Consider the following 11,462-nt stretch of genomic DNA (forward strand, 5'->3'; position numbering starts at 1 on the left):
TTGGTTTGTATTAATTTATATACAATTTATGCTATTTTTTTCCTCCTAGACACCTTACAAGATACTAGGTGAGTCCCAGTTGCCCTAAAGGGGGAAGAAAGTGATCAGAAGTGCTCATATAGCTTACCTGAATGTGTGGAAATCTAGCAGAGTAACTCATCCATTCAGGAAAGCAAATTTTGAGACTGCACAGGGACAGGCCATTCCTCCACTCAGCGCTGACTCCATCCTTGTGCCCAATGTATTTATAATGAGTCTTTTTGCCTAGTTTTGCTGACAAAATGGTGCCCACAGGGGAAGTGGAGGAACAGTGAGCCATGTACAGTTTCAGGTCTGATTATGACAAAGCTTTTGTCCTGTTATGGACCATCTTCTGAAATATAAAAGATTTGGAGGCTGTTTCTCTATTGCCTCATCCCTCATGGTTGTTCACTTTTATGAAAATTAGGTGTATATCAGTACTGTTCTGATTTGGTAGCAATTTACGCTCCTTGCATGAGAGTAAATGAATACACAGGGTGCAAGGTAGTGGTAATCAGGCCATCTGCTTCCCTTTTTTGGGAGAACGGAATGGGTTAGTGCTTTTGGGGTACACTTAGAAGCAGAAACTTACTCCAGGGGAGGTCATATTTTGCCATTTTAACATTGAATAGTGTCCTGTTAATACCTTGTTTTGCTTTGAACCTGTGAGTTTCTAGGTTTTGTTTCCCTTTCTGCAGCTTAACTGCAAGTTAATTTATTTAAAATAATTTGTGAGATTTCTTGATCACTAGATTCTTGGTTACACTGAGCGTATTACATTGTAATTTTGTCTTTGTGCAGGGATGTAATTAGTTTCCTGGGGTAACTGGGCCTATTTAATGTCAAGCCTTCCCTGCCTGTGGCTGGCTTTTTATGGCTATAGTCAGTCAGCGGCTTTCCCCAGAACAGATCTGGTGCTCAGGTTGCCTTTGGAAACTTCATTTACAGCTCTCTGCACTGGTGTCAGCTGAACTGTTTCCATCCTCTCCCAACTGACCCCCCCCCCCCACCATTTCCTCTAGATTGGTAAGTTTTTCAGGTCATCCCATGCACTTCAGGTGCTGTTTGTGCCCAACTCCTCCATTTTCCTCTTTTGGTGAAAAGCAGGCCACTAGTGCTTATTTCCCCCCTCTGGATGGACTTGTCCTGTGGATTAAATTCGTTGAAGGCTGCCCTGTTGGTTGCTGTGGTGCGGGTGAATGCTTCGGCAGACTTGGCTCCATGTGCAGTGAGACTAGTAGCCAAGTCCATTTCAAAATGTTCTGCATATTTGCATGTTCACGGCAGATTGATATTGTAGAGGGAATAAGAGCTTTTTCTTTTAATAAGCACTGGGGCCCACTTGTGAATTTATTTGCACTCATCAAGCTAGGGTTTTAAGCCTTCTAATTGCTCAAATTTGGTGGCAGTGTTATAGTTTCTGACATTTGGTGCCACTGTACTTCTGCCCATTTTATATACATCAGACAAAGGATCTTGGTTTCTGGTGGTTTCGAGTCCTGTACACACTGGGTCTTTTGAATTGCTTGAGTTATGCCTGGTGGGTCTTGCCCACATGCTCAGGGTCTAACTGATCACCATATTTGGGGTCAGGAAGGAATTTTCCCTCAGGTCAGATTGGCAGAGACCCTGGGGGGGTTTCACCTTCCTCTGCAACATGGGGCACGAGTCACTTGCAAGTTTAAACTAGTGTAAATGGCAAATTCTTTGCACCTTGAAGTCTTTAAATCATGATTTGAGGACTTCAGTAACTCAGCCAGAGATTAGGGGTCTATTACAGGAGCGGGTGAGGTTCGGATTAGCTGATCGTGATGGTCCCTTCTGACCTTAAAGTCTGAGTCTATATGGCTGAGGCCACGTAATAAAAACCAGTCCTTTCCAGCACTCCTGTGTTACCACACTTGTTAAATGTGGTATTGGAAGTCTGCCGAGGTCAGAAGCATGTGCTGAATGTTCAGAGTAAGCAGCATAAGAGCTGGCTTGCATTTCAACTGATGTCTCAACATGCACTATGTTGCTGTCATCACAACCTGTTGGGGCCTGAAATTAGCTAATTGAGGGGTTTGGAATGTGTGGTTTGTAATTTTTTAAAAAATATGAAAAAGAAACTAGAATAAAGCATCTTTGCAGAAAATGTTTACTTACCAAATTCCTGTTTCCTATCTTTATGCACCAGCTGGGATTCCATGATTGTGATGTCAGCAGTGGGGACAACTTAACCTATTTAGCTGGTGCATTTAGCACATTGAGTCTTGACAGATAGGTTTTATTTATTTTGTGGAAGGGACTGGGTGTGTCATGGGACTGGCACTGGGACATATAGCGTCTTGAGATTATTGGTTTAAATCCAGTCTTGGTTGGTAGTGAGCAAAAGCAGTTTTTTAATGATGGCTCTGAGGTGATAAAAATGTTTAGTTATAGTCTAGGTCACATAAACCACAGCATCAACTGTCACCTTGCTGAATGCCCAGGACAGAGAGATCAAGGACAGGATGAGCAAAGAGACTGACCTACCCCTTCTTTGGAGAAGTCGGTGCTGCTTCTGCCTGTATTAACCTGGTCTTCATTTATCCCCAAGACTTCACCCTCTGAGACTGTCAATCAAATTTCATGCAATCTTAATATTTGTAAATTCAAATTTAGTAGTAACTTGGAATTTCAGTTCCATTGCTATTAGTTTAATTTGGACATTACATCACATCCTCAGAGGGTTCTCCCCCAAGAGAATGAGCTCATAGAGAATGTTATATCAAGATCACTGCTAACACATTTCCCAAATCATGGTCACTTACTATTCCGGAACGGCTCTAGGCACCAGCAAACCAAGCAGGTGCTTGGGGCAGCACAATTCCAGGGAGGTGTTTTTGTTGTTTTGTTTTGTTTTGCTTCTGCAGTTGCACTCTCGAGGTTTGTTTGTTTTTTTCGCTTGGGGCGGCAAAGAGACTAGAGCTGGCCCTGTTACTCTTGGGATTCTTTACCTTCAATATAGTTCTAAGATTAACATGGCTGGAGGTTTCTGATATGCAGATTTCAATAGAGGATTGAGATTAATATTGTGAGAACAAAATTAAAATATGGTGAAGATTTCACCTTTTTTCACAGTACGTACTTACACTGTTACACTGAATGAGTTTCAAGATTGCTAGTTGCTGAAGATAATGTGTTCTAGAGTTGTAGGCAGTTCCTTAAGCCTGATTTGCTGCTTTCTCAGCATCTGAGAAATTGTAGCTCATGTTCCATCTAATTAGGATGCCTTACACTTCTGTGTGAGGCCTCAAAGAAAGTACCTCTACCAGTACCTGATCCAGTACGTATTCCTTTCACAGAAAACACTTGCGAACTACAAAGAACTGGTTAAAATTCAAACCTGATTTTCAGTTGTCTTGAATCTGTGTAGAGTATCATCAAAAGCAGACTGTTTATTTCATCGAGACTTGTAACACCCAGCTTTAACAAATGTTCACTATGAACTGAGCTGTAATGCTTCCAAAAAAATCTCTCTAACAATGTAATAGTCTACTAAATTTTGTCTTACAATGTTCTTATGTACCTTCCAGTCTCACTTTTGTGCATGCAATGGTGAGCAATGATGTTCTGCATAGGCTGGGACTTGCATTTGTTGAAAAGGTAGTTTGTAATAAAAAAAAAAAAAGCCAAAAGGAGTTGAAGGCATAGTATGTCTTCCCAGTAAATACCAGTCATGCATATGTAAAAGAATCCCCAGGTGTCTGAAACATTTTCTAAGTTTTGGAGTCCTCTGCAGTTTGTTCATCAAGGACTCATACCCTCAAAGTGCTGAAATATCTGGCCTCTATTCAGCATAGGATTTAAACACAAGTTGGTCTACTGCAGGAGTGGGCAAATGTTTTGGCCTGAGAGCCAAATCGATTCCAGAACTGTATGGAAGGCCGAGTAGGGAAACCTGTGCCTCCCCAAACAGCCTGGCCCCTGCCCCCTCATAGGACCTCTCTGCCCCTAACTGCCCCCCTCCCCGGGACCTCACCCCCTATCCAACCCCCCTCTGCTCCATGTCCCCTGACTGCCCCAACCCCTATCCTCCCCCCAACCCCTGACAGGCCCCCTGGGACTCCCACGCCTATCCGACCCCCTCCCCCATTCCCAGTACCCTGACTGCCCCCTCCAGAACCTCTGCCCCAACCAACTGCCTCCTGTCCCCTGACTTCCCCATGGGACCTCCCTCCCCCTTATGCAACCGCTCCCCACCCACTTACCATGCTGCTCAGAGCAGCAGGACTGCCAGCCATGCCGCCCGGCTGGAGCCAGCCATGCCACCAACCTGCCCAGCAGGAACTCACAGCCCCACCGCCCAGAGCACTGGTGGCAGTGGCAAGCTGAGGGACAGCAAGGGAGAGGCCAGGGGCTAACCTCCCCAGCCAGCAGCTTAAAGGCCAAGCAGGATGGTCCCGTGGGCCGTAGTTTGCCCACCTCTGGTCTATTGACTTAATCAGGCCTACTCCTGCTTAAGTGGTTTGCTGGATTGGGACCAGTGTGTTTGGCAGTTTAGGATTCTATCCTGCAGAGTAAGTTTTCCCCAACCCCATTCTATTTGCTACATTTACAAACCATATATGAACTTTCACTTGCTATCATGGCTCGTACCATAATACAAAGCTAAATATTCCCCCAGAAATTGGAGATGAGAGAGAAATCTTTTCCACCCTTTTTTCTATAGCGGGTTACAGTTGGCTATACCCTCTGAATATATCCAGTCAGTATGGAGCCCCAAATCTCCCATGCTCTCTGGGTTAAGGAGGGCTGGGGTGTAAATCTAAGGGCTTGAGCAACTTTTACATAAATTATGACACAGTGGCATTCAATTGCTTTTCACTCTTGATACCAATAATAACTCTGCATTTAGTTGTGTCAGTGGCAGGACTGCATTCATTACTTTTTGTGTGAATCATCTTTCTTTTTCCAGCCAGAGTGAGTCTATAAACAAACACATGCACAATAGTGAATGCCCTGAGAAAGTAATAGTCAAATATTCTATTAGGACAGTGGTTTTCAACCTTTCTACATTAGCAAACTGCAAAAAAAAAAATTCAAATGGAGGTGTGGACCCCTTTGGAAATCTAGTCTTTAGATTCCCCAGGAGTCGGCGGACCTCAGGTTGAAAACCACTGTACTAGGAGTTATTTTGCTTAATGCAGGGGGAATGCTGGATCTCTCAAACTAACCTGGAACCGGCTTCAGAGACTATGGAATGCAGATGAAAATGTTTGCTACAAAGGAACAGCCAGATCCTCAGATGGGGTAAATTGGCATTGCTCTGTTGATTTCAACGGTGCTGCACATATTTATACCAGTTGAGGGTCAAGCCTGCAATTTTAATTTGCCCTCTCCTTAAAATGGTTATTTCAGAAAGCAACATGTTTCTGGCATTAACTCCAAGGGAGCTCCTCTCCTAAATCTGCATCTGCTCGAATTGCCAGAACGGGGCTATTAGCAATAATAACTAGCCAATGAGATGATTTGAGAAATAAAACTAAATTAATCAAGTATTCTACGTATAGTAGAAAAGATGAGGATTCTCGTATCATATTTGAAGAACGATGTTAGTCCGCTTGCAAGATAATCAATGTTAAGGAGTGGGTAAGAGAGTTTAGATGGGATTATGACCTGTTGAGTAAGTATTAGGATACTGCTCATCAATTATATCTAGGTAAAGTCTTGAGCCACAAAGCTCAGGTGGATTTTGAACATCCCCAAAGTTCAAGAAAGGTTTGGCTGGAGTTCAAAGTCAATGCAAATTGAAGTTTCAATACAAATTTATTCGATGATAGCCTAGCAGCCTTATCCAGAACAGGATCTTTCCTTTCATTCACATACTGCCTTTTCAGGAAATAAACTATGGAAATAGTAGACTATAGTATCACTACTCTGTTCTCTATGATCACTTAAGTTCAGAATGTCCTGGAAGCCTGTGCATATAAACTCAAAAATGGGTATTTCAAAGCCTGCTAACATAGTAATAAGGGTATTTATATCTACTAAAGCTTCCTGGCAACTTTTATTATGAAGCAAAGATTACATTATTTAAATTGTACAAGATGAAAACAATCAGTAGGAAACATTAGTAAAATCAATACGCTATTGTTCTGAGCTAAGAGTCCTTCGGAAACAAAAGGTTTTGAAACCTTCCTTAAAAGGAACTAATTTCATAGTCGTTCTCAAGTGAAAAATGAGGCATTCCGTAACACTAGTTGTCAGGACAAACATACAGACAGTACCTATTTTTTAAATGCAGCTGTCCTTCAGCTCTTGGACCTTCGAGAGTGGAGTTGAACTGAGAGAGCTGGAAACTAAAATAGCTGAGACTTGAGCTGCTAAATGCCGTAAAAGTTAAAACCTGAATCCTAAACTCAATAAGTGTCCATGTAAATAGACAGTGAGACTAACACAGACAGAATGCCATCAGCCACTGATAATCACAATCAAGCTGCTATATTCTGCACTAGTTTGTTTGTTTGTTTTTGCCCACAATGGAATGCTTTGACACAATCTAACATCAATGTCACAAAGGCCTCATGCATCATGGTGGTCAGAACAGTACATGAGAGAGAGAGAGAGAGATGGCTGCGGACTGGTCTGATCTGCCCTACTCACCAACTGCTACCTATCTGCTGCTTTTAGTCACTGAGTAAAAGCTATCTGAGGCTCTCTGAATCACACTATGCTTCTGAGGCAGTTCTCCAACAAAGTCTTGGGAGCTAGCCAAAGGTCACCATTCTTCAAACCCATGTTAGAAACTAATCAAACTTACATTAATTTCCCTGATATACTTGTACATAGTAGTTTGTATTTCAGGCAACTCCTTTCATTAATTGCTGCATTATGTATGAGGGGCAGATGTTCAAAGCTGCTGGTCCTATTCAAGAATAAGCACTACATTCAAGTTTGGCTCTACAATGGATTATTACTTCTCCTTTCCATATGGACTTGGTGATTGATTCATGGAGAAAATTGGAGGAACCAGGAAGCAGATCTTCAGTTGGTGTATGTTATCCACTGGTCTATTGAACTATGGAAATTTATACCAGCTGAAGAGATCTGCTTCCTGGTCTGCCAAAACCAGGGCTTGAATTGTCATCTAGTGAAATGAAGTGCTTAATATCTGAAATATGGAATGCTGTTAGTACCACTGATCTGTTTTAGTATGGGATGACTAACATTTCACTACAGGTTCACACTAGGTTTTATACTCATCCAACCTGATGGCAGGTGCAACAACTTCTTCAGTGATGTTCCCAAAACAAAAACCATCCAGAAAACTACAATCATTGTACACAGGAGTTCCCTACTAAAGATGCACTGCTTTTGCCAGACAAGTGTTATGTGCTAAGTGGTTGAAGCTAAAATGCCAGTTCTCAAAGAACTGACTTTAGCAGTCCAGCATGTTGGGTTTTTTGTGGTGGCTGTACAGTTGTGGACTTTGCATTGAAGGGAACTGTACACTGAAGTAAATTGTGACATAATTCATTACATAACAGTTGCCCAAAGAGCATGAAAACAAAATAACATCAGCAAAATAACAGCTGTGATGGCTAATTTTGTATATGCTACAAAACTGAATTGGTCTTTTTTCCTCATTTCCTTTGATCTTGGCTACTGCCCTTCCAACTGCCACGATGGATGCACAAAATGTCTAATTTGCAAGGAGATTCTGTTCCCTGCAGGCATATGTTACTATGAAATTACCTAGTTTGATTCATTGTTGCACTCTGATCCATCTTGTGTTTACTAGTAGATAAAGGGGGGTGTATATGCCATCAGACAAGGAATGGAATTTGTTGGCATTTATATTACAGGACTCCATGCAGATTCCCAAAACTGGCTTTAAGTCTGTACTTTGTGCTTAGACTCTGGGGACTGGCTTTCCGAAAGGCATGCTCCTCTGATAGCTGAAAGATCCATGGCGGTGTACTATCAGTCAAAGGCTTAGAACAAAAGAGGCAGATCAATACTTGGAATGGAGTCCGTTCATTTTTATTTACATATTTGTAACCCTAATAATATCGTATAGTTGTTTAAAAACCCATTATATGCTATAGTACCATCAACACAAAAGGAAAGAACTTCCTAAATGCTGAGTATTTTTTGAACATGGCCTAGTATCTGGTATTCTGTGCTTTGTTTTCATTACACAATCAGATATAACTGAAAGGCTTAGTCTAGCAGCATGTCTAAGGACTGGAAAGCAGAACAGCAGCAAGAGAAGTATTAATTTTCTCAGGGCCTATCTTTTGGGGGAGAACATTCTTTCATCCCAAGGACTGATGATCTTCCTCAGGGTTGCTCTTTATAGCATAGGAAATTTCAATGTATGCTTAGAAGTAGGCATTTGCTATTCTTGGATGCATCTGTTATTAGCCAGCAGGTGTGTGAATGTGGGTTCTTTGTAGTTTACATGATCTGTCTGTCCCCCTCCCCAGGACCTATCTATGGTATCTGGGTTTTGTATAACGGATGCTTCCTGTGCAACATATTCTTGGCTGGAAATTGCAAGGAATCTTATGCAGGCTATTAGGGAGAGTCTGACTAGGAACTTAAGGTCAATGAGAGTCTTTCCACTGACTATAATGTCTTTTGGATCAGGCCCATGGTCCTGTCTCCAAGATAGTCTACAACAGAGAAAAGTGGCAACTGTAGAAAATAAATGGGGAGGTGGGGAATACCTATTCAGAGATCTCTGTGTTTACTGTACTTTCCTTCAAATTGCTGATAACTGGAGTTATTTTGGTTGCAGACATGCTGAACCTTGAACTTACGTCCAGTGGGCAAATGCAGTGGCAGGGAGATGGACTAGAAGATCCAATTCCTTCATTCCATCTTTGTTTTTATGATTCTATGAAATGGCGTCTGTCAGCATTAAAAAGAGAGCATTGCTTAGAGATAACAGTCTAATAAGTAGCACTCTTACTAACAGCTCAGACTGCAATGAGCAGGAGTAGAGTTCAGTTACAGGTGCCAGGGCTACAGCAACTCTGCTCCAGAAATTAGTTTGATCACTAAACAGGAAGGCACCGGAAGAAACATTCTGTAAAAAAAAAAAAAAAAAAAAATAGTATTTCCGAAAAGAAAGAGAGAGATCTTCATCCTGAAACATCTAAATTATTTGATTCTGCCCTAAGCTATTCATTTCAAGAACTCCCTCATGTTATTTTAAGATATATTCCTCTACTACTGATCTCTGAGTAGTCCCTAAAGCATTTGACCCTGCTAACAAATGCCTGTGCTTACTCATTGTGAGAGATGCAGATTCTGCACCTGCTAGGAATGATGTGCTCTGTTTTTCACTGATGGTAGTAGGGATGACAAAAGGGCATTATTGTAATGTACATAGGGCTGTTCACTGTTCTTTCCTCCAAAAGCTTACTCTGACACAGGCAGAACAGAACACTTTATCACTAGAAAGGGTTCCTGGAAGAGGGAAATCGGTTTTATGTAAAGATACGAACGAGATATGACAGGTTGCTTAGCAAATTAGGAAGTGGGAGCCTGTTCAAAGCATAGCAACGTGGAAGAAGGTGTGGCTTGAGAAAGAGATGAATGGAACAATAAGCATGAAGGAGAGGAGGAAGAAATCTGCTATGTCAGGTCAAATGGCCTGCATTTTTGCAGGACCTTGAATGTAAGGGACTTGAATTTAAAGCAGTAAGAGGAGAATAATAGTGAAGAGATACAAGGAAAAAGTAATATGGTTGAAGCAGCTGGTGAAGATCATGAGGTTAGGAATAGAATTCTAGCACCAGAATGGACAAAGTAGCAATAATCAATGCAAGACTTGACCAGCCTTTGGATTCATCTAACAGTGGTGACAGGGAGGATTATGCTGATATTATGGATCCATGTTAGCATCTCTATAGGGGAAAACACCCATTGGGAAAAGATTTGAGACTGTTGCTCTTTTGAGTATTCAGTGCTTTAATACTACATTCATTATTAGATTCTATTTCAGACAGGTTCTTATTCCACATTGTTAATACCATCATATCTGAGCATTTTCCAGTATTGCATTAAGGGACATGACTAGCATCTGTCACTAATTGTTCTCTTTCCCTGTCCCCAGGGGGAGATGTGTATGGAGCAGTGTATTTTCTGGTAAAGTGTGTGTTTGTTGTTTGTTTTGGGGATGTTTCCTTTCCGTTATAGGTACAACTCTGAGACCCCCCGTAAATTCTATAAAAAACACAAATAACCCAAACCCCTTTTAATCTGAAATGTTGATCATGTGGCCTCTAGATAGAGGACAATACTTTCTGGACAGTTTGAGGTTAATTGGGTCAAGGCATTTTTGAGATATGCAAGTCCTAAGTCTATGAACAGTCTTCTGTTTTTAACATGAAATATGAAATACAGCTTGGTCTAAAAATTCCAAATATGGTTTTATTCATTTGGACTCAGTGACTACTACAGCCTTGAATACTTTGGCACGAGGTGAGGGGGGATGGAGTGGGAAGGTTGGGTTGTTAGTCTGGAGAACTTCACTATGAATATTTGAACCTATGAATATTCCACAGATTCCTTAGGGGTGTTTATAAAGTCTGCACGGTCTCTGAATACAAGTTTCATAAGCAGCAGAGAGATTCCAGGGCTGGGGTGCATCTAGTGCTGCAGTCAGGACTTCTACCTAGTGAATTCCACATACCCCACACCAATTTCATTTTGTAACTTCTGTAAGCTTTCCAATATTCCTATTTTATACCCTACTGAATCATGATATTATTGGAGAGAGAGAGAATGTACTTTGTCCCCATAAACAGACTCCCAGCTGCAGTAATGATGAAAGATAGGTGTGAGTGCACTAGCAAAGTGTATATTCTGGATTATCTCCTGGAGCAGAAAGATAACAACCCCTGGGAGTTGCCCTTCATCGTTCCCCTTTAATAAATTTCCGATGGTGAGCCCAAGGACTTCCAGAATGACCCCTTCACCAGTAGTTATCTAAGGAGTGCACAAACTCAGTGTTACCAAGTTTGTTACTTTGGCTGGTGAGAAACAGATAACCAAGCAAATACTATTTATTTAGCAGAGAAGATACAAGTATTGTGGGTTTGAGCATTCCAGTTTGATTTTTAAATGGATTTTTAGGCCTCGTGCTCTTGAGTTTGTGCACTGGAATGCTGGTTATCTGTTTCTCACCAGCCAAAGTAATAAAAAAATCAATCACATGGGGGCAAGACAAGCAAGGCAATGTTGTTAGGTTGTTTTTTTTAAAAAAAAAACAAACAAACTGTGGCAAATTGCCGGTATTGTTCTCTGGGTCTCGCGCTTTTTCTTCTCTGGGGTAGGTTCAGGGCGATATTGCTTGCCTCTGAACCAGTTCTTAATCACTCCCCTAGTGTCCTTGGAGGAGGGGAGTGGAGAGGGAGGGACCTGGGCCCGCCCTCTACTCCAGGTCCCAACCCAGGGGCCCTGGG

This window comes from Chelonoidis abingdonii, chromosome 4 (genome assembly GCF_003597395.2).
Source record: "Chelonoidis abingdonii isolate Lonesome George chromosome 4, CheloAbing_2.0, whole genome shotgun sequence".
NCBI lineage: Eukaryota > Metazoa > Chordata > Testudines > Testudinidae > Chelonoidis > Chelonoidis abingdonii.